This window comes from Ochotona curzoniae, unplaced genomic scaffold (genome assembly GCF_017591425.1).
Source record: "Ochotona curzoniae isolate NIBS_2020 unplaced genomic scaffold, NIBS_Ocur_1.0 contig_883, whole genome shotgun sequence".
Taxonomy (NCBI): domain Eukaryota; kingdom Metazoa; phylum Chordata; class Mammalia; order Lagomorpha; family Ochotonidae; genus Ochotona; species Ochotona curzoniae.
In genome coordinates, this window is record NW_024466599.1 from 34325972 (window position 1) to 34346190 (window position 20219).

A 20219-nucleotide genomic window follows, 5' to 3' on the forward strand; every position below is an offset into this window, starting at 1 on the left:
CCACCAGGAGGCCTGGCCTCCGCCCTCAGGACCCCCTCTAGAATCTAAGTGGTCTGTGTTGCATAAATCAGCTTTGAAAATGCTGGTAGCCAGCATCTCGGGTGGGGAGCGATCAGCCTTAACTTCAACCACACCCTGTTGCCAGACTTGGCACACAGCAAGTGCTTCCCAAAGCATCGTGTCAGCAGCAGGGACGTTAGCAATGCTGCTGTTAGCATGGGTACAGAAATTTGGCTCACTTCGGTAACTTAGCCGAGGACACAGCTGAAGGCTCTAGGCTGTGCTTTAAAGTATTACATCCAGGAGAGGAGCCCCTGCTTGACAGTCCTGATTTCTCCGATGCTCTTTGGCCCTGGTGTGTCTTGTCCTGGGGAGAAAGGAGCCCAGAGACGGCCCGGGGTGGGAGGCACCTATGTCCTGTCCTCAGTTGTCAACTCTTGCCTGGATGTCTTCATTCTGCCTGGTGGCATCGGAGCTGCTCGAGGGCTCATCCAGGCAGGCGGGGATGGTTTGCAGCTTTAGCTGTTTGTAGTACTTGACCCTGCGGTTTTGGAACCACACCCTCACCTGTAAATGAGGGCAGGAGGTAAATATCAGAATGTGCCAGGATGCTCCCCATTGCTCAGAGGGCCCACCCCTTCCGGCCTGGGCCAAATATATGTGTGTGTGTGTGTATATATATATATATATATATATATATATATATATATATATATCTGTTCTTTTTCCAGAACACCCTTTACTGTGACTCCAGTCCCTTCATGTACCCAGAGAGGATTGCTGAGCTCCTGCTAGGTGCTAGATGCCATCCTAGATCATGGTGACAGAGTGGTAAGTGGCAGATGTGTGGTCCCTGCTTCTTCAGGCTGCCCACTACTGGAGAGAGTCTGGTGAGCAAATAAACAAATATAAGTGGGGACAAGCTAGGTTGCGGAGAGGGGCCTCCCTGAAGAACTGAAGCTGAGGCTCGAAGGATGAGAGGCTGGGGTGGTGGGGACAGCCTGGAGGGCAGTACTGAGGAGCCAGAGCAGGAGGGTTGGAGGTGAGAGGAGAGCATAGCTTGTAGAGGAGGAGGCAATAGGAGGGAAAATGGGAAAGGGTGGCAGGAACCCCAACATTGTGGTGCAGCAGGATAAGCACCCCTTGCCATGCCAGCATCCCTATAGGACCCCTGGTTCAAGTCACAGCTATCCTTATTCCAATGCAGCCCCCTACTAATGAACTGACAAAGCAGTGGAAGAGGCTCCTGCTACCCTTGTGAAAGATATGGATGGAGTCCCATGTTCCTGGCTTCAGCCTGGATCAACCCTAGCCATTGCAGCCATTTGGGGAATAAACCAAAGAATAAAGCGCTCTTGCTCTCGCTCTCTGCCTGTCAAGTTAAAGAAATAAATCTTTAAAAATATAAATAGGACATGATGTAGTTCTGGTTACATTTTATCTGGGTTGTACAACTGGCTGTTGTATAATGAATGGGTGAAGGCAGAAGTTGGGGGGCTGCCGAGGTGATCCTGCAAGCATTGGGAGAGGATGGTGTAAACTGGAACATTGAGAAATGCAGAAATGTATTTTGGAGGTAACAGTGAAAGGCTTGCTGATGGCTGGAAGTACAGGAGAAGAATCTGGCATGAACAGGGATCTTTTTAAACAACTTAATGGACAGGGGCCCACTTGTGAGGAAAGGAACAGATGTGGGGAGGGGAAAAAACCAAGAGCTGGGGTTTAAGCTTGCCAAGTTTAAAATTCTCCCCTTGAGACATGGAAATGGAGACATCAAGAAGGCCATTAGATATAACAGTCATCAGAGTAAGTTGAGTGGAGGGCAGCTGTGTGGGAATTATCAGCCTGCAGATGGTATTTTGGCTACAGGAATAGTATGTGACCAGCTGGGAGATTCTGAGGTCCGTAGATGGAGAAAGAGACAGAAGTGACCAGAGAACTGGGAGGAAAACCAAGAAAGTCTGGTAGTCACGAGAAAGAGAGAGCTGTTTGATGCTGCAGTTCAGGGAGGACAGGAAAGCACCTGCTGGTTTTGGCAGCAGGGGCTCAAATGAGATCTAGCAGAGAGGGCAGGGAAAGGCAGGAGGGAGCAGGGGCAATGAGTTATGGTAGCGAGGCCAGGATGAGAGTAAACACAGCAAGTTCTTGAGAAGTTTGCCCATGAAAGGAGCAGAGAAATGTGAAAATAGCTGGAAAGGACTACAGGGGTCAAGGGAACAGTTATTATTTTTGAAATATCTAGCCTCTTAAATAACTATTTGATTTTACTGGTAGCTCCTTATTTAGCATGGAAATATTTCATTATTCTAGATAAATAATTAAATTAGTATCATATTGTCCTTACGGTGACTTCAAATGCATCGTCTCTCTTTGCGTAAGGAATGTGCAAAAAGGTAGGGAGTGTCTTCTGTAAAAATCTGGCACAGAGGAAGGAGGTCCATGTCTTCAACTCCCCTGACACAGAGACTTCCGCTGTCCCCAGATGCAGCCCAGGGCCCCCTAGCCTCTGCACCCACCTGGTTCTCGGTGAGGTTGAGCCGGGCTGCCAGTTGGGCCCTCTTCTTCCCCACCAAACTGTGCTGTTTTGCAAACACTTTCTCCAGCTCTTGTACCTGCTCCAAGTTTAACATAGTCCGGGACCTCTTTGGGTGTCTCACAGTGTTGTCATCATCCTCAGTTGGGGGCCATTCTAGGGGATCCCAGGATCTTGCACGGGGAACCAGCCCCAATCCTAAAGAACAACCAGCAGCAAGGGATATTGATCAGCAGCCTCCTGCCCAACTCCACCCCCACCCCATTGCCTTGCTGTCCTCTTGGCCAAGTAACATGACAGGAAAGCGAAGTAGGAAGAGTACAGTTAAAATAGACAACAAATAAATGAGGGAAATAAAAGGGTGCAGGGACAATGCTGTGAGAATCCAGCTTTCACCATTCTACAGCACAGGAGCTAATAGGAGATGCCAGACATCCTTGTCCTCTTCTTATCCCTGACTGCTTTGGGAAATCCCTTAGAATGGATAGAGGGAAGGACACTAGATTTCACTGTTACATTCATTCAACAAATACTTTTTGAATGTCCACCATGAGTCAGGCGTGGTCTCAGGACAAACATAAAAAAGATTTTTTATAGTTTAAATGTTAGAGGTGGGGAAACAGATAGCAAGTGAGGTAAATAAGTGAAACATTGCAGTAAGTGGTAAGGAAGAAGAAATGTAGGGAAGGAGGGCGGGATGAATGTTTAGGGGAGATGATTTGCATCTTTAGAAGTTGTAGCCACCTTACTGTGGGAACAGTTGATTAGGACTACCTTGAAAACACTATGCACTGCAATCAGCTAGCCAGCTAGGGGCTGGAGCAGAGTGGGATCTGAAGTTCTGTCCCCTCTACAAGATACTCCTTGGACCCTGACAAGTGCCATGTCTACTTGGAGGAAGAGTCACCATCTCGAAGAGACACAACAGTTGCTATTTACAAGCCATAGGCCAGTGGTGATGCATCAGCCAGGGGGCAGCACCTGAGTCAGGGCTTGAAAGGGCATCTAGACTAGGAGACTGCTCTGGGCAGAGGCACTGGGAAACAGTGGCTGGCAGAGACAGCCCCAGTGCAGAGAGCAGAGCTGGGGTCCTGGCCTCCCAGGCTCCAACCACTGGCGCCCATGAGACTTCTATGTGCCTGCCTGAGGTAGGATCAAATGACAAGAAAGCCCAGCAGGTATACAGTTCCCCTGCCCTGTTTTGGAATCTAAAGTAGCTGCGGCCCTTCAAGAGGCTAACAGTTTTGCGTATTCCTTTGGAGATCTAGACAGAATCCTAGCTCTGCCCCATTAACAGTATTAGAACACTGGTCAAGTCCTACACCTCTGTGAGCCTTGATTTCATCATATGTTAAGTGGTCAGCGCAATGGCTCAATTAGCTAAGCCTCCACTTTTAAGTGCCAGTTCAGGTTCTGGCTGCTCCACTTCCCATCCAGCTCTCTGCATGTGGCCTTGGGAAAGCAACATAGGATGGCCCAAAACTTTGGGACCCTGCACCCACTTGGGAGACCTGAAATAAGCTTCTGGCTTCCAATCGGATTGGCTCAGTTCTGGCTTTTTCAGCCACTTGAGGAGTGAACCAGCTAGAGGAGAAAGTTATATTCATGAAGGGATACTGCTGGGTTGCATTCTAAGAGAAGCTGGGCAAGGCTGTTAGAGTATGCTCTAGTTCCCATAGATTCCAGCAGCTGGGGTGGCAGTGGGGTCTGGGTAACCACCAGTTCCTAACAGCTCTTGGTTAATTACCACCCTTAGTGCCCTCTTGTCTCAGCAAACACAGGATGGTGGGTTCAGGAACAGAATGTGGTTGGGGAAAGTGTATTCAAGTGTGACCCCAAAGTAGTAGAGACCAAGGACAGAGATTGAAAGAGGGCTGAGTCCCCTGGAAGCTCCAAGAGTCTCCGAGGAGAGTCTTTGGCCCACCTGTCTTACACCCACTCTTCTCCCACCTCTGCAGCCTGGTAGGGATGACTCGCACCAGGCTCTTGTTTTGTAAAACCTTTATCACAGTCCTTGGATTCAACCATGAGTTAAACAGTTCTCAACTAAGACCCCCTCCGTGTACTGACCTCAGACTGGAGACTTCTCCACTCTGCTGGTGTATTGCAGCCGCCCCTTCCCGCCTCGCTCTCATCCCTTGCACCCTACCTGTGACACAGAGGCTATGGAGGTTGCAGAAGGAAGCTGTGTGCACTGGACACAGAGACCACAGTGGAAGGAGATCCGTGTTCCAGTAGGCTGGCCGCCAGGTGGTCAGGCAAGCCCGCACCAGGCCGGGACAGTGGGAGGGAACCCTGCAGAGGCTCCAGGTGGGACAGGTGGAGATGGGTGGCCAGAAGGCGACCCTGGCACGGGGCTCAGACCTCACCAGGATGGCTTCACTGGAGGAGGCAGTGCAGGGCAAGCCTGGGTTCTTCAGGCAGTACGGGGGCACCAGGAACTGGGGCATCAAGGTGTAGCAATAAGGAGCTCGGCTTCTTGGCCAAGAGCCCTGCATGGTGTGGTCCCAGCAGAGATAGGTGCAGGGGAGGGAAGAGGGATGCCTCTGCTGTAAGGAGTGTGAGAAATACCAGGATGAGTTGCCGACTTATATTGGTCTCAGCGGGCAGGGGCGGGGTCCAATAGATCTCTTTTCTCAATGACACAGGCGTGTCCTGGACAGTGGCTGCACTCCGGGACAGGGATGTCCTAAATCCCGCTCTGCCCCGCTCTGCCCTACCCTGGGAGAGGCCTGGTGGGCTTAGCTCCAAAGAGCGAATGTCCTCTTTGCTCTGTGTTTAAAGTTGCCCACCCTGAGCCTGCGGCTGGAAGGATCCGGGTGCACTATCCATCCCCCAGGCTCCCGCCCTGATCTTGCTCTGCAAGCTGCCGGCAGCCTCCTCTTCCTGCCCTCCAGAGGCTCAGCGGGAGTGTGTGGAGGAGACTGGTGGGACCTGCAGAGAAGCCCTGAGCAGGTTCATCTAAGATTCCACACACACTCCTTTTATTTATAAACACACACACACACACACACACACACACACACACACACACACACAGCAATTCCCACCCCATTTTAGAGACAACAGATGGCCTCGCCAGTTTGTCTTGGTCTTTCCGGTTAACTTTCTGTTCCCACATTGCCCAAAGATGCCTCTGGAGAGATTATCCCCGTACCTGGCAAATAAGGTTGGGGGGTGGAGAAACATCAGGATGGGGGCAGCAGCTGAGGCCTGCAACAGATTCACATCAACAGATAGCAGGCAGATCTGTCCTTCTTGTCCAGTGTGAGGATGTAGCAGAGGAAGCAGCTGGCTAGCCGGTGGGTAGGACTGACTCTTGCAGCATCATGGGCTGCAGTCTGGGGGCCTTTCAAATATAAATAAATACATAAATCTTTAAAAATATGTATAAGAAGTTTCCATGAATATTATTAATGAATAATTACCAGCTTAATAGTATTAATTCTTCCCTCCCTTTTTCTTTCCTTCCTTTCTTCCTTCCTTCCCACATTTCCTAAAGGAGGCTTTTTCTTTCTTTCTTTTTTTTTTTAAAGATTTATTTATTTTTATTGCAAAGGCAGATATACAGAGAGGAGGAGAGACAGAGAGGAAGATCTTCCATCCGATGGTTCACTCCCCAAGTGACCACAACGACTGTAGCTGAGCTGATCCGAAGCCAGGAACCAGGAACTCGTCTGGGTCTCCCACATGGGTGCAGGGTCCCAAGGCTTTGTGCCGTCCTCACTGCTTTCCCAGGCCACAAGCAGGAAGCTGGATGGGAAGCGGGGCCATCCAGTTTTCCCTTGCAGGTGCGTTCTTCTGCTCCTGCTACTGCTGCCTTTTCAGAACCTTGGCAAGGAGCTGGATGCGAAGCAGAGCAGCTAGAACTGGAACCCACACTGATATGGAATGCCAGCATTACAAGTGGCCGCTCAATGTGTTGTGCCATGATGCTGATCCCTGGACGCTACACTGTTACACACTCCTGGGCTGGGGTGGGATTATGGGGGAGGCTAGTGCTGCCTGGCCAGAGAACACATGCCCAGGAACAAGGCTCTGTCCTTGCCTTGAACTCCTCATTCACTGCTCAGAGGAAAGGGGGCACGGCCTGGCTTTATCTTGACTAGGTGTGCTCCTGCCATGGGGCTCTGCACTTGCAGGTCCCTCCACCTGGAACATCTGTCCTTCAGATGTGTGCATGGGTCATCCACTCATCTTCCTTAGGGCTTTGCTTGAATGTCACTATCCAGTGAGGTCCCTCATAACCTGACCTGACCTTTCTTTCTCCATCTGGTTGACCTTTCTGTCTTCCTATACTGCTCAATTTCTTCCCATAGTGTTTACCACCAACCAGCCAGTACATGTCTTATTTCCTGTTTTATTATGCTTCCCAGTACAAAAGTAAGCTCCCTAGGATACAGAGTTCCATCTTTGTTTATTGCTTCTCTTCTTGATGCTGAGTCCTGAGCCCAGACCTCCTGACCCCATATTTGTACAATGAATAAACCAATAATTGAAAGGAATGAAGTTACGGGATCTGGTGTGGAGATGGGCTCATGCACATATATATGTAGGTGCAGGTCATCAAAATGCAGGAAAGGCAGGAAGAGCCTCACCCGTTTGGGTCTGCCCCTTTGGCCAAGGAGTCAGGTGAACTACTCACAGCCTATTTCTGCTCTAGGATTGCAAGGACTCAGCCTCCAGCTAGGGAATTCTGGATAGGTATTGATTTGACCCAAATCCGTCACCATATACCTGAAAATTGCAGGCTTTCTAGGCAAAAAGACACCCGGGGACAGGTATTTGCCTTAGCAGTTCAGATGCCAAGGGGCGTGCCACCTCCCATGTTGGTATCCCTGGGTCCCAGTTCATTTTCTTGCTTCCTGCGTGTGTGTACCCTGCGAAGCAACAGGTCCCTGCCACCCACATGGGAAGCCCAATGGAATTCTGGGTGTCTGGCTCCAGTCTGGATCAGCCTCAAATGTTGTAGGCATATGGTGAGTAAATCAATAGACAGACGATCTTTCTCTTTCCCTTTCAAGTAATAAATAAGAATTAATATCTGAACTTGAGTTCTTGTAGATTCTTTTCACCCTCCAAATCTTACATTGTTGTTGTTTTAAAGATTTATTTTTATTTGAAAGTCAGAGTTATAGAGAGAAGGAGAGAGAATCTTCCATTCACTGGTTTACTCCCCAAATGGCAACCACCAGAGCTGAGCTGATCCGAAGCCAGGAGCTTCCTCTGCATTTCCCATGTGGGTGCAGGAGTCCAAGGACTTGAACCATCTTTTGCTGCTCTCCCAAATCATAAGTAGGGAGCTGGATCGGAATTGAAGCAGCCATGCCCTAAATTGGTGCCCATTGGGAATGCCAGTGCCACAGGTGGAAGCTTAGCTTACTATGCCACAGCATGGGCCCACTTTTCAGATTTTACGAATTTTAATTTACCGTGGTGACTTTCAACTTTTTAAAAAAGATTTATTTATCTTTATTGCAAAGTTATATATACAAAGAGGAGGAGAGACAGAGAGGAAGATCTTCCATCCAATGATTCATTCCCCAAGCGGTTGCAACGGCTGGAGCTGAGCTGTTCCAAATCCAGGAGCCAAGAGCTTCTTCCAGGTCTCCCACACAGGTGTAGGAACCCAAGGCTTCGGGCCATCCTCAACTGTCTTCCCATCCCAGGCCACAAGCAGGAAGCTGGATGGGAAGTGGGGCCACTGGGATTAGAACTGGTGCCCATATGGGATCCTGGCACATTCAAGGTGAGGACTTTAACCAGACCCTCTTTTTTTTTTTTTTTTAGAAAAACACTTAGGAACTTTTTTCTCTAGATTTTTTTTTTTTTTTTTTTTTTGCCTTTGAGTCTCAGATATTTATGGAAAAGCAAGGAACTGGGCAAAGATCACTTGATTGCCAGCTCCCCCTAGGGGTGAAAGAAATCCTAGAGCCTGAACTCTGCCCTGGGTTCCTGGGACAGCCCTTTAGATGAGATCACACAGCACCCAGCTGCCTGCAGGGGAGACGGGTGACCTCTTGTGTCCTGGGTTCAGGGAACCCGTTGGGCCAGCTGTAGTTCTCCTTCTCCTTAGAGAGTTTTGAGTAAGAGGTTGATGTCCAGAAAAAATCAAAAGCTAAGGAAGGCAGACTGAGGCCCTTTAAGACTAAAAATCCAGACAGGCATGGGGGACCTTGTGGTCCTGCCAAGGGCCCCTGGGATATTTACAACACCATGTGTGGGCCACGCAAAATGATCTGCGTAAACATCAAGCTGCTATACAGATATGCTGAATTTTGAGTCTTGTTCACAGCTGTCTTGGCAGGGCTAGATCATATGGTGTCATAGGCTTTCTATGGCTTGTGGCCAGATGTCCCTCACTCCCCGTGAGCTCTAAGGGCTTTGGGAACCACCATTTTGGAGCACCTGCTCTGTGCTGGATGGGGTAAAATCATGGCAGTGAGTATTCACCATACCCCAGGAAAAAACCCCAATCCTGCTGCAGAGACAAGGAACACGAAACTCAGGAAGGGGATGATATAACCAGACCACAGCTGGCAAGTGGCTGTAGAAAGAGGACTCGCCACTCCAGGCTTCTTCGGCTCTGACTTGACCTTGTTGCTGCTTCTGCAGGGGCTCTACAGCCCCAGTTCACCCGTGATGGTGGGTAGGGGTGCTTCTGAGGTTCACCAAGCAGCTCCTTTGCAGGCAAGGCCAATACTGGACTCAGTGTTAGCTGCTGAAGTTGGCTTTGCCAGCCCGGGGATGGGTGGAGTCAGCATGGCCCAGCACAGATTCAGGTCTAACTAAGCCTGGTCGGGGAACCCAGGCTTCTGGGAGGTAGGCCTTGGTCTTCTGTCTCCACAGAGCTCCTCGCACAGGGTCCTGGAGAATACAGGCCCTGTGAGTGGTCTGCACAATATCCCAGAATGTCCCTTTGCATGTAATACACTGTAAATACACTGTAATACACTCATATCTGACCTCCTGTGTATCTGCCTACTAGCAACATCACTGCACCTTCAAAGGGCGGTTTTTGTTCCTCTACAATAACGTTGGGTGGTGCTGAACCCATTAGTAGAGACATCACTGTCTTTAGAACCAGCTCCTCCTGGGTGCTGTCTATAGAGACAATACAGGTGGAAAATCCCGGTCCTTGGAGAGTGTCGTTACCCGAGGTGGGCAGCAGGGGGCACGCTCAGACCGCGCGATGCGGGTGTCCGATTTGGCGCGTCCAGCAAGGGAACAGGGCGCTCCAGTCTCCGCGGTCCTACGCCAGTGCGCGGAGCGCGGAGGGCTGGATCTGATGCGGGAGTGTGGGAACTGGGGTTCGTCTTGCCCCATGATCCTTCCCAGGCTGAGGGAAATGAAAAGCTGTGGGGAATGAGAGGCGGGGCGCAGCGGCTGCTGGTTAGCGGGGCAAAGTGGCATGAATGGGTAGTCACCGGCACTCCTGAGAGGGGCTCACCTGCGCACAGGTGTTTCCCTCCCCCCAGCTACTGCCTTTTGTAAACCCAGCCCCTGTCTAGGGGTTAAGAGTTCCTACCCTTGGCCACACGGTCCAACCCAAACAAAACATCCAAGGGTTCCCAGATGCTCAAGATGTTCACAGACACCTACCCAGCCCCGGGCTGCAGACGGTCTGGAGGGTTCAGACACGTGTGGTCTGCGGCTCCCCCTGCCACAGTCCCCGACTTGGGTTCGGGGTGGCAAACAAATATGGCGAACCCCTGGACGCCAGGCCGGGGCAGGCCGGCAGCGCACGTCTCACTGGTGCAACCCCAGGTTGGAACTGCGGGCAGATGGCGGGGTTACAGCCTTGCGGAACAGTCGTAGGAGTGAGGACGAAGGGTAGTGGCGCCCTTGCCTCCGTCCTCTCTCCCGCCAAGGTCTTTGGCATGGGTAGGCCACGTGCGTGCTCTGTGCTCGGAGCCGCCCCTCTTCCACCCCGGTGCTGGCGGGTTGGGGACCGCGGCCTCCACTCCCCCGACCCTCCTGCACGCGGCGAGGCGCGGCCGCGGGCAGAATCAAGGCCGGGGGATTGAGGCAGCTGCCGCCCGCTCTAATCTCCGATACACTTGCGAGTTGGCTTCCTGCCCCGAGGCCCCCGGCTGCCGAGCAAACAGGCCGATCGCGGCTCTGCATCTGAAATGTGGCATTTGGGCCGAGGACAGCCGGGTGCGGCCGACCGCGGTCATTGCTCTTCTCGGGCCGCTAATCCGCTGGTCCGGCCCCTCTCGCCGGCTGCGGCCCATTGATTAGCGCGGGAGCCGCAGGCTCAGCCCACCTGCCTCTGGGGGTGCCCTAACCCTGCTCCTTGGCTCCTGGGAGGCAGTCAGACCCCCCACCCCGCTCTTCTTGCAGTGCAGGCCCATCCAGACTCATGAGGGGAAAATGTCCCTGGAAAAGGATATTGAGATCTCTAGGCGAAGTCGGGGAGCCGAGGGCAGGGACATGGCAAGCTGCTTACAAAGGGAGTCCAGGCCAGGAATGCCCGAGGCCCTGGGCCTGCCAGGTGACTGAAAAGACCAGGATCTTCTGTCCAATGATTCTCTCCCCAAGCAGTCGCAACGACTGGAGCTGAGCCAATCCGAAGCCAAGAGCTTCTTCTAGGTCTCAGGATCCCAAGACTTGGACCATCCTCAACTGTCTTTCCAGGCCACAAGCAGGGAGCTGGATGGGAAGTGGGGCTGCCGGGATCAGAACCGGCGCCCATATGGGATCCTGGGCAAGTACTTTAGCCACTACACTGTCGTGCCAGGCCCAAAACAAATCCTTAAAAAAAAAAAAAAAACAAGCTTGTGTATTATAGGGCCAGATGGAGGTGTAGAGTTGCTGCCCTGCAACATTGGTATCCCATATCAGGGAGCTGGTTGGGGTCCCCGCTGCTGCGCTTCCAAACCAGCTCCCTGCTAGTGCACCTGGGAAAGCAGTGGAAGCTGGGCCAAGTGCCCGGGCCCCAGCCACTTAGATGGCAAACCAGGTTGGAGTTGCAGGCTCCTGGTGTAGCCCAGGGTGGCCATTTGGGGGAGTGGACCGGCATAGCAAAGACTGATTCATGTCTGTCACTCTGCCTTTCAAATAAAATAATCAAATGAAAATCAGTCTTACAGCCTGGATGCCTCCCTGCCTTACCCTAGACCCAGGTCTGCCCTCATGGCTGACACAGCTCAGGCATTGCTCATTCCCCGTACATATGCCTCCCAGTCCCCATGATGCTCACGGGCTCCTCAGATGTCACCTTCTTGGGACCGATCTCTCTCAGATGGGGGGGTGGGCAGCACATGGCAGGCGCCTCAGCCTTGAGTCATAGCCAAGAGCAGCCTGCTGGGCAGTGAGTTCATGAGGGTGACCGGCTACCCTGCCCCTCCCACGTTCCTCTCCCCAAGCCTGCCCTCCCTCTAGACATGACCAGCTGCAGTGGCCACTGCTAGATTGCTTGCTTGATACAACTGGTGTGTTTGCATTTTCACATCCTCTGATCCTAATCCCTGCTTCTGTCTCTAGCCAGACACTGAACTCCCTATGGATAGGGCCCAAACCTGGCTCAGAATTCCTTAAGCTGCCCATCAACACCAGCCCACAGTGGGTCTTAGTGTGTACAGTACGCTGGCCACACAAGTCCTGACCCCCTGCCTGAAGGCTTCGTTGGACAAGTCCTCCTAATCCCTCATATCAGATGGAGGAGAGGGTGACCCAAATCATGTGACTCTGCAGTGGCAGAGCTGAGCTGAACCTCTGTGGGCCTTGGCCACGGCCTCTCCTGTTTGCACATCAAGAGAATTGTGGAGGCCCCATGTGCTGTGACTCCTGGAGGCGCGTGTGGGCCAGCAGGGACGTAGAGAGATGGCCTCTCAGTTCTTGCTGTGGCCAGTGACTGCGACAGGGCACATGTGAACAGGTGGGAGTGCTCTAGGTGTGGTGTCACCTGAAGGTGCAGATGGAGTCTGTTGGATGCAGGTGCAGGTTTAGGGGATGTTGGCAGACTATGTGTGTCTGCTTCCTGTAGCTGTGTAGGTAGCATCTCTCCTGGACTGTGTCTGTGTTTGTGTAGTGTTTGTGAAGAGTGAGGGAAAGTAGTGTCTGTGGGGTGTGTGTGTGTGCTCAGCGCTGGCGGGGATGTGTGTGTATGTGTGTGTGTGTGTGTGTGTGTGTGTGTGTGTGTGTGTGTGTGTGTGATATGCCTGCTGTGTGCATGCGTGCAGGTGGCTGGATGCCTGCAGTCTGCAGGCTGGTGCTGTCAAAGGCCTGGTGATGTGTCCCTACCAGTGGCCCTGTGCTTGGCCAGAGGCAGCTGCTGCCCCAAGGCGCAAGCAGGGAGGGCTGGGCAGTCCAGGGTCTTCAGGGATCAGGCAGCTGGGGAACAGCAGTAACTGTTGTGACTAGGGATTTGAAGGCCCACGAAGAGACAGGTGCCGGCTGCAATCAGTGGACACAGAGTTGTGCCTGGAGGCCTTGATGTCTGTGAAACAGAGATGACAAGACAAGGTCTCCCCGCCCCCCAACAACCTCCACTCCCTGCAACACAGAGGACAGGCTGAGGAAGAGGATGGACTTGCCCAGGCAAGATCTTGATCTAAACAAAATATCCTGAGCCTTCAAGACAGTCAGGAGAAGAGCTCCGGGAGAAGGCTCAGCTCAGGGGGTGAGGGCAGCCCGGGAGAGCCGGGAGATAGCTCTAAAGGGCCAGGCTAGCCCAGTGGCACCCTTCTGGGAAGCAGCAGCAGCCCAGTGCCAGGGTGGGCATGGAACTCAAAGGGAGCAGGAGCTGAATTACAGTCCCATGCCCCCCGTCCCAGCCAGATGTTTTTCTGCAGTGGACAGTCATACATGGTGACCCTGGACCTTGGGCCTGGGACCATGTGGTTTGCTTCCTCTGGACTGGCGGAGGGCTGGAGGGCTGAGCAGAAGACACCCTCTCTACACTTTGGAGCCTGGCATGGGACAGGGGTGTGGGAAGCTAGCTGTGGCAACAGGAGAGCTGCTGGGGAACTCCTGACTGGTGTCCTGTGTCTGGCCCTCTGAGTTGGCCTTCACAGCAACCTAGAACTTTCCTGCTGCACAGAGGACCAGAGAGTTATGTGTTGACAACAAGAGAGCTATGGCAACCTAGAAGATGAAACAGCAGAGGGAAGGTTGAGAAAGGGTGTCCAGAGGGAGCACCTGACACTTGGGCATTGTGGCACAGTGGGCTAAACCCTACTTGGCATATCTGAATCCTATATCAAAGTTGTGTTTTGTAGCCCAGCTCCTCTGTACTTTTTTTAAGATTTATTTATTTTTGTTGGAAAGTCAGATATACAGAGAAGGGGAGAGACAAAGAGGAAGATCTTCCATCCACTGATTCACTCCCCTAATGGCCCCAATGGCAGGAGCTGAGCTGACTTAAGGCCAGGAACTCTTCTGGGTCTTCCATGTGGGTACAGGGTCCCAAGGCTTTGGGCCATCCTCTGCTGCTTTCCCAGACCACAAGCAGAGAGCTGGATGGGAAGCAGGGCTGCTAGGACACGAACCGGCACCCACACGGAATCCCAGTGTGTGGACTTTAGCCACTAGGCTACAGTGCTGGGTCCCTCCTCTGCACTTTTGACCCATCATCCTGTCAGTGTGCTTGGGAGACAGCAGATAGACGCTGGCCTAAGGAGTTGGGCCCCTGCTCCCTCTGTGGGAAGCCTGCATGGATCCCTGGCTCTTGGCTTCAGACTGGCTTACCTCTAGTTCTTGTGGAAATATGGGAAGTGAACCAGCTGGTGGAAGATCTCTGTCTTTTGCCGTCTCTCTGTCTGCTGCCTTTCCAATAAATAAATAAATGTGCAAAAACAAACCAAGAATCCTGAAAAAGGAATCACCACGATAACTCACTAACCCGCTCGATCACCTTTAACCATGGCTTTGGTTTTGCCTCTGATTGAAACAGTTGGGACGGGATGAATTGAAGGCTCTCTGGTCTCTGGACTCCACCCACAGGCAGAATGAGCTTGTCCTGGCCCAGGAGGGCCTTTTAACCACCTAACCTCCTCCCAGGGAAAGGCTGGCTGAGGAGGGGCTGAGCGTGGTGTGGGCTCAGGGTAGCCCAGCAGCCCAGGGACTGAAAACCCAGCGAGGGGCCCACACTCCTTTGTGAACCAAGGTGAACTGGGTTATTACACCCAGCTGTCACTGCAGCGTCTTTCTTAATTCAGGAATGCAGTTCAGGGGGCGTTCACACACACCCAGGCTCTAGAGCTGTGGCCAGCCGCCTAAGACCCTCGCTTGGAGGCCAGCAGACGGCTGAAGGCAGAGCAGTCCAGCAGGTGGAGGTCACAGCCAGGAGAGGAGGCAGAGGGAGGAGCGGGCTGTCTCGCCTGGGAGGGAGGGGAGGCGATGAGCAAGATTTTCCACCCCTTCAGTAAAACAAAACAAAACAAAATTATTTCTCCTATTTCCTTTGCTGCGATGAATGATAAATGGTCTATCCCCTAGAAGAAGATGATAAAGACTCTAATTTTACTGGGAGGCTTAGAAATGCCATTTCTACGCAAAACAGGGAGCCCATAATCAGACCGCAGCGGGCATGACTTTGATGGAAAATGTTCTGTCCTCGGCTTCTTCCCCTCCTCTCCCTTTGCAAACCAAGATGCCCGACAGCTAGGAACAATGCTCGACACAGTGAAATAATATTTTAGTCAAAATAGGCCGTGACTGCTCCCAGCCAACTGTAAATTAGCATTTTGAGGGCAAATATGCAGACAATTTGAGATAATGAAGGCTGATTATTCAATCCAATGAATGTTAACTAGGGAGCAGAGGCACCCTGCCTTATCTCACTCCCTTCCATTTATTTTTTTTTTAAATCGTTTCACATTTGAACTCTCTATTTGTTTCTGTTTTATGTGCCCCGCCCCCCTTCCACGCACACACATGCATTCTGTCTGCAGCCTCATTTTTTTCCACACCTGCCCAGGCTGCAGAAGAGGGCTGGCAGGGGCACGGCTGCCAGTCTGGTCAGGGTAGGCAGCCCCCATTGGAGTCCCCCCATCTTGTGTGCCTGGTTCTTGGTGTATCTGGAATGGGTTGGGGAGTTGAAGAGCTCTCAGAGGATGAACCAGGCCCTAACTTTCTGGCTCAGAGCGTAGCCAGGTGCAGGTTTCGATGGGAACATGAGGGGCTTGTATGAGGCTCAGTGCTGGGGTTGGACATGAACTTGCGAACACTGGGAGAAATGCCTTTCCCATTGTTCGAAGCCCATTTGTTCCCCCCAAAAGGCCCGGAGGAGTACCTGTTTCTGCAAGTCAGGAAAAACAAACAAACAAACAAAACCCTTGCAATCATTCTTCCTCTCCAGTAGGGCTGACTGCTTTGTGTGCAGGGCCCTAGTGTCAAATGAAAACCCAGGAGAACTTTTTCCAAAGTTACTGGCTCAAGAAGATGACACCAAGCAGAGGTGTGTGTGGGTGAAAGGGGGTCTGTCTTAGTGCTGGGTCCCATGTTCATCCACTGGAGGAAGATGAGATGGTGGGAGACAGAATGGCCTACAGAGCGACTACAGTGCATGGCCCGAGGCAGGCTGACTGAATGCAGAAAAGACCTTTGTTGTGACTAACACCTCTGGCCTAAGGAGCAAGGGCCTTGCTGGTGAAGCCCCCAGATCCAGGGCTCATGTGCCAGGGAACACCTGTGGCTACGTGTCCCTCTGCTTATAGAGCCACTAGGATGGGGGTGCTGCCCTTATGACCTGACCTAATCCTAAATTGTTCCCAAAAGTCCTTTTTCTCAAAATCCCTCCCAGTGGGAACTTTTTTCTTTCTTTCTTTCTCTGTCTCTCTCTTTCCAGATTTATTTATTTTTATTGGAAAAGCATTTAAGGTTTACAGAGAGCAAATCTTTCATCTGCTAGTTCACTCCCCAAATGGCTGCAATGGCTGGAGCTGATTTGATCTGATCTCAAGCCAGGAGCCCGGAGCTTCTTCCGAGTCTCCCATGCAGGTGCAGGGTCCCACAGCTTTGGGCCATCTTTTACTTCTTTCCAGGTCACAAGTAAGGAGCTAGATGGGAAACAGAGCAGCCGGGACATGAACTGGTGCCTAAATGGGATCCCAGCACTTTTTTTTTTTAAAGATTTATTTTTATTATTTTTTATTGGAAAGGCGGATGTACAGAGAGGAGAGACAGAGAGGAAGATCTTCCATCCGATGATTCACTCCCCAAGTGAGCGCAACAGGCCGATCCGAAGCCAGGAGCCTCTTCCGGGTCTCCCACGCGGGTGCAGGGTCCCAAAGCTTTGGGCTGTCCTCGACTGCTTTCCCAGGCCACAGGCAGGGAGCTGGAAGGGAAGCGGGGCTGCCGGGATTAGAACCGGCACCCATATGGGATCCCGGGCGTGCTAGGCGAGGACCTTTAACCACTTGCGCCACCGCGCCGGGCCCGATCCCAGCACTTTCAAGGTGAGGATTTAGCCATTGAACTACAGTAATGGGCTTAGGGCTTACATTTCAACATAGACACCAAGGAAGACACTCAAGCCCTATTCAAGCTTTTTTTACTTCCCTCTCTTTCTCCTCCCAGCAACATCTGTTCTCTAGAGCCTGCCTCTGCCAGGCCAGGCCAGGCCAGCGGCTCTGCTGCCAGCAGCGAGCTGCTGCACAGCTGTGGCTGTGAGCTGGTGGCCTGGTGCCTAAGCATTGTGCTCTGCCGGCCCTGCCTCTAGCTGCAGGGCAGCAGGTGCTTCCTGCCATTGTTGGGTTCCTAGCTCCCCCAACACTCCCTCAAACTAAATCCCCCTTACTTGGTGGGTGAAGGAGGGGTGATTCCTGGGGGAGGGCCTTGAGCCCAGCATCCCTCCTCAGAGCACAGTATGCCTCTTTCAGGCCCTGCCTGGCCAGTCTGCCCTGTGCCAGCCTGTGGACACATGAGGGCAGCATCCTGGAGGGAGGAAGGGGGAACGGTCCTCAGCTGGGTGGGTGGGGGAGCCAGTGGGGAGATAGTACTTGCTGACAGCTCACTCATCTCTTCCGGCATGTTTACTCACAGACTGTCTGGGAAGTGAGAATCCTCCCTAATGGTTGTTTCACCCAATTAAATCATTAGCTACCAGTGTTGCTAGGCCTACTCTCTTTCAGTCCTGCGGGCTGCCTCCTGCCAGGCCGTAGTTGTTGCCAACAGCCAGGGTCCCACCACAAGTGCCGAGAGACTGCTAGAAGGGTGGAGGGTGCTGCATGCTTCCGGGGCAGGGTAAGGGAGGTGGGAGCACTGGAGGCAGAAGGTGAGGAGGGGGTATAGACAAAGGAACACTAACGTCAGCAGGTGACAGAACCTTCTGGAATGTGTTTCTGTTTAGTCCTTCAACTTTCTCTCTTGCCTCATTCACACTACACCCAACTTGGAGTAAGGGAAGGAAAGAGATGGAGACTTCTTGTGAACATGTGGCCGCCTATGGACACAGGAAGGGAGTTGAGCTGAGCTGCTCTTTTAAGCAATCAGATAAGGAAACTATGATGGTCTGGGGGTGGAGATTACTCAGTATATCATGGATTATTTATACAGGGGACTCTCACGCAGCTCTTCAAAAGACAGGGGTCTGTTTAAAAAAACCTCTCAGTTAATGTAAAGTTAAAAAAAATGCAGATGCTAGTGCCTTAAGTTTCAGTGAAAATACCGTCCATGCCCAAGGACACCCAGACAAGGCACAGAGCAGGATGGGCGAGTTAGAATAAACCAGATTCTTTTTCATTATTAGATTTATTTATTTTTATTATTTTGTAATAAGGTTAAATCAGAGGTTCTTGACACCATGGATTTAGGTGTTTTTTTTATGATTAGTTTTGTTTATTTGAAAGGTGGATAACAGAGAGATAGGGAAGGAGAGAGGCAGAGAGAGAAATACCTGCTTCACTCCCCAGGTGGCCAACACCTAGGGACCGAGCCAAGCCAAAGGAATCCATCTGGGTCTCCCACGTCGGTGGCAGGGGCTCAAGTACTTGGGCCATCTCCTGTCTGCTTTCCAGATGCATCAGCAGAGATCTGAATCAGAAGTGGAGCAGCCAGGGCTCGAACCAGCCCTCACACGGGATGTAGCATCACAGCTGGCAGCTTAATTCACTGTGCCACTACACCAGTCCCTAGATATTTTTTCCTGTAATATTTATTTATTTATTTATTTGAAAGGCAGAGTTAGAGATCTTACATCTGCTGGTGCATGTTCCCAATAACCACTCTAGTCAGGGCTAAGCAAGATAAAAACTGGGAGTCAGGAATTCCATCCAGGTCTCCTGTGTGGGTGGTAGGAGCCCAAGACTTAGGGTTTCTTCCTTTGTTCTCCTAGGAGCATTGACGAACTGGGTTGGAAGTGCAGCAATCTGCACCTGAACATATTGTACGTATATATATGTAGATACCCCACATGGGGTGCCAGCATTGCAGGCAATGACTTAAGCTTCTGTGCCACAACACTGATCCCTGAGCCTTAGATTCTGGGCTTTTTTTCTATCATTTTGCCCTTAAGTCACAGTAAGAAATAGGTTTTCAGCAGACCCCAATAAGCGCATGTGTATTGAATTCATGTATTTGAGATAGATATTCCTAAAAGCCATGTTTGCCTCTGTGAGCCTTGGTATTTTCTCCTCTTCCAAAAGTTCCCTTTGAGAATACTCACCGTGATCTAGATGGGCTGCCTCAGCTGAAGGATGCTCTGCGGGCAGCCTTGGCCTTCAGGCTGTGCGGGACACACAGGATGGGGCAGTGTTTCAGCTTTCTGTCCTTGCAGTAGTAGGAGAGCTGGCCTTCAGGCCATGGCCACTGGGTGGCAGCGCTGGCTGCACTGACTGCCGATGCTGACTCCTGAGAAAGGCTTTAAAAGATTTAGGAACCAGAAGGGTCTCTGCCCGCCTCCTCCCCAGCCCCCGCTGCCCATTGGGAGAAGGAATGAAGCCACAGCTTCTGTGGAAGGGACCCAGAGGAGGGAGAGCAAATGAGCTCCCATCTGCTGGTTCACTCCTAAATGCCCAGAATTGGACCCACTTGTGCTGGATGAAGCTGAGTGAAGCCAAGAACCAATAACTCCATCCACGTGTTCCCTGGGAGTGGCAGGGATCAAGTATTTGAGCCATGTCCCCTGCCTCCCAAGATGTGTGTTACTAGGAAACTGGGATGGAGAGGGGAGCTGGAATGTAAATTCAGGTGCTCTGCCAAAGGGTGTAGGTGTCACAAGAGGCATCCTCAAAATGCTCATCGCGTAGCTCCGTCTTAAGGGCACTTTGGGGCCAGCCTCCACCTGCAGCACCAGCATCTCAGATAGGCACCACCTTGCATCCTGGCTGTTCTGCTACCAATCCAACCCTCTGCTTTCAGCCTGGGAAAGTGGTGAAAGATGCCTCAAGCCCTTGGACCCCTGCAGCTACATGACAGACTGGGAAGGAACTCCGTCTTGGCTTCTGGCTTTGGATCAGCCCAGCTCTGGCCATTGTGGCCATTTGGTTAGTGAACCAGCAGATGGAAGTTCTTCCTCTGTGTAACTGACTTTCAAATAAAAATAAATCTTTTAAAAACGCATTAAAAAAAAAAAAAGATAGAGGCCCAAAGCCCACCAAGGTTAAAAATCCAAGCTCTCAGTACTATCTATGTAGCCATGGGCACATTCCTTTATCCTCACCATGTTTATTTTCTTCATCTGTGAAATTGGTATAGAGATGCCTTCTTCCCTCGGGGAGTTGTAAAGTATGAGCTGTCA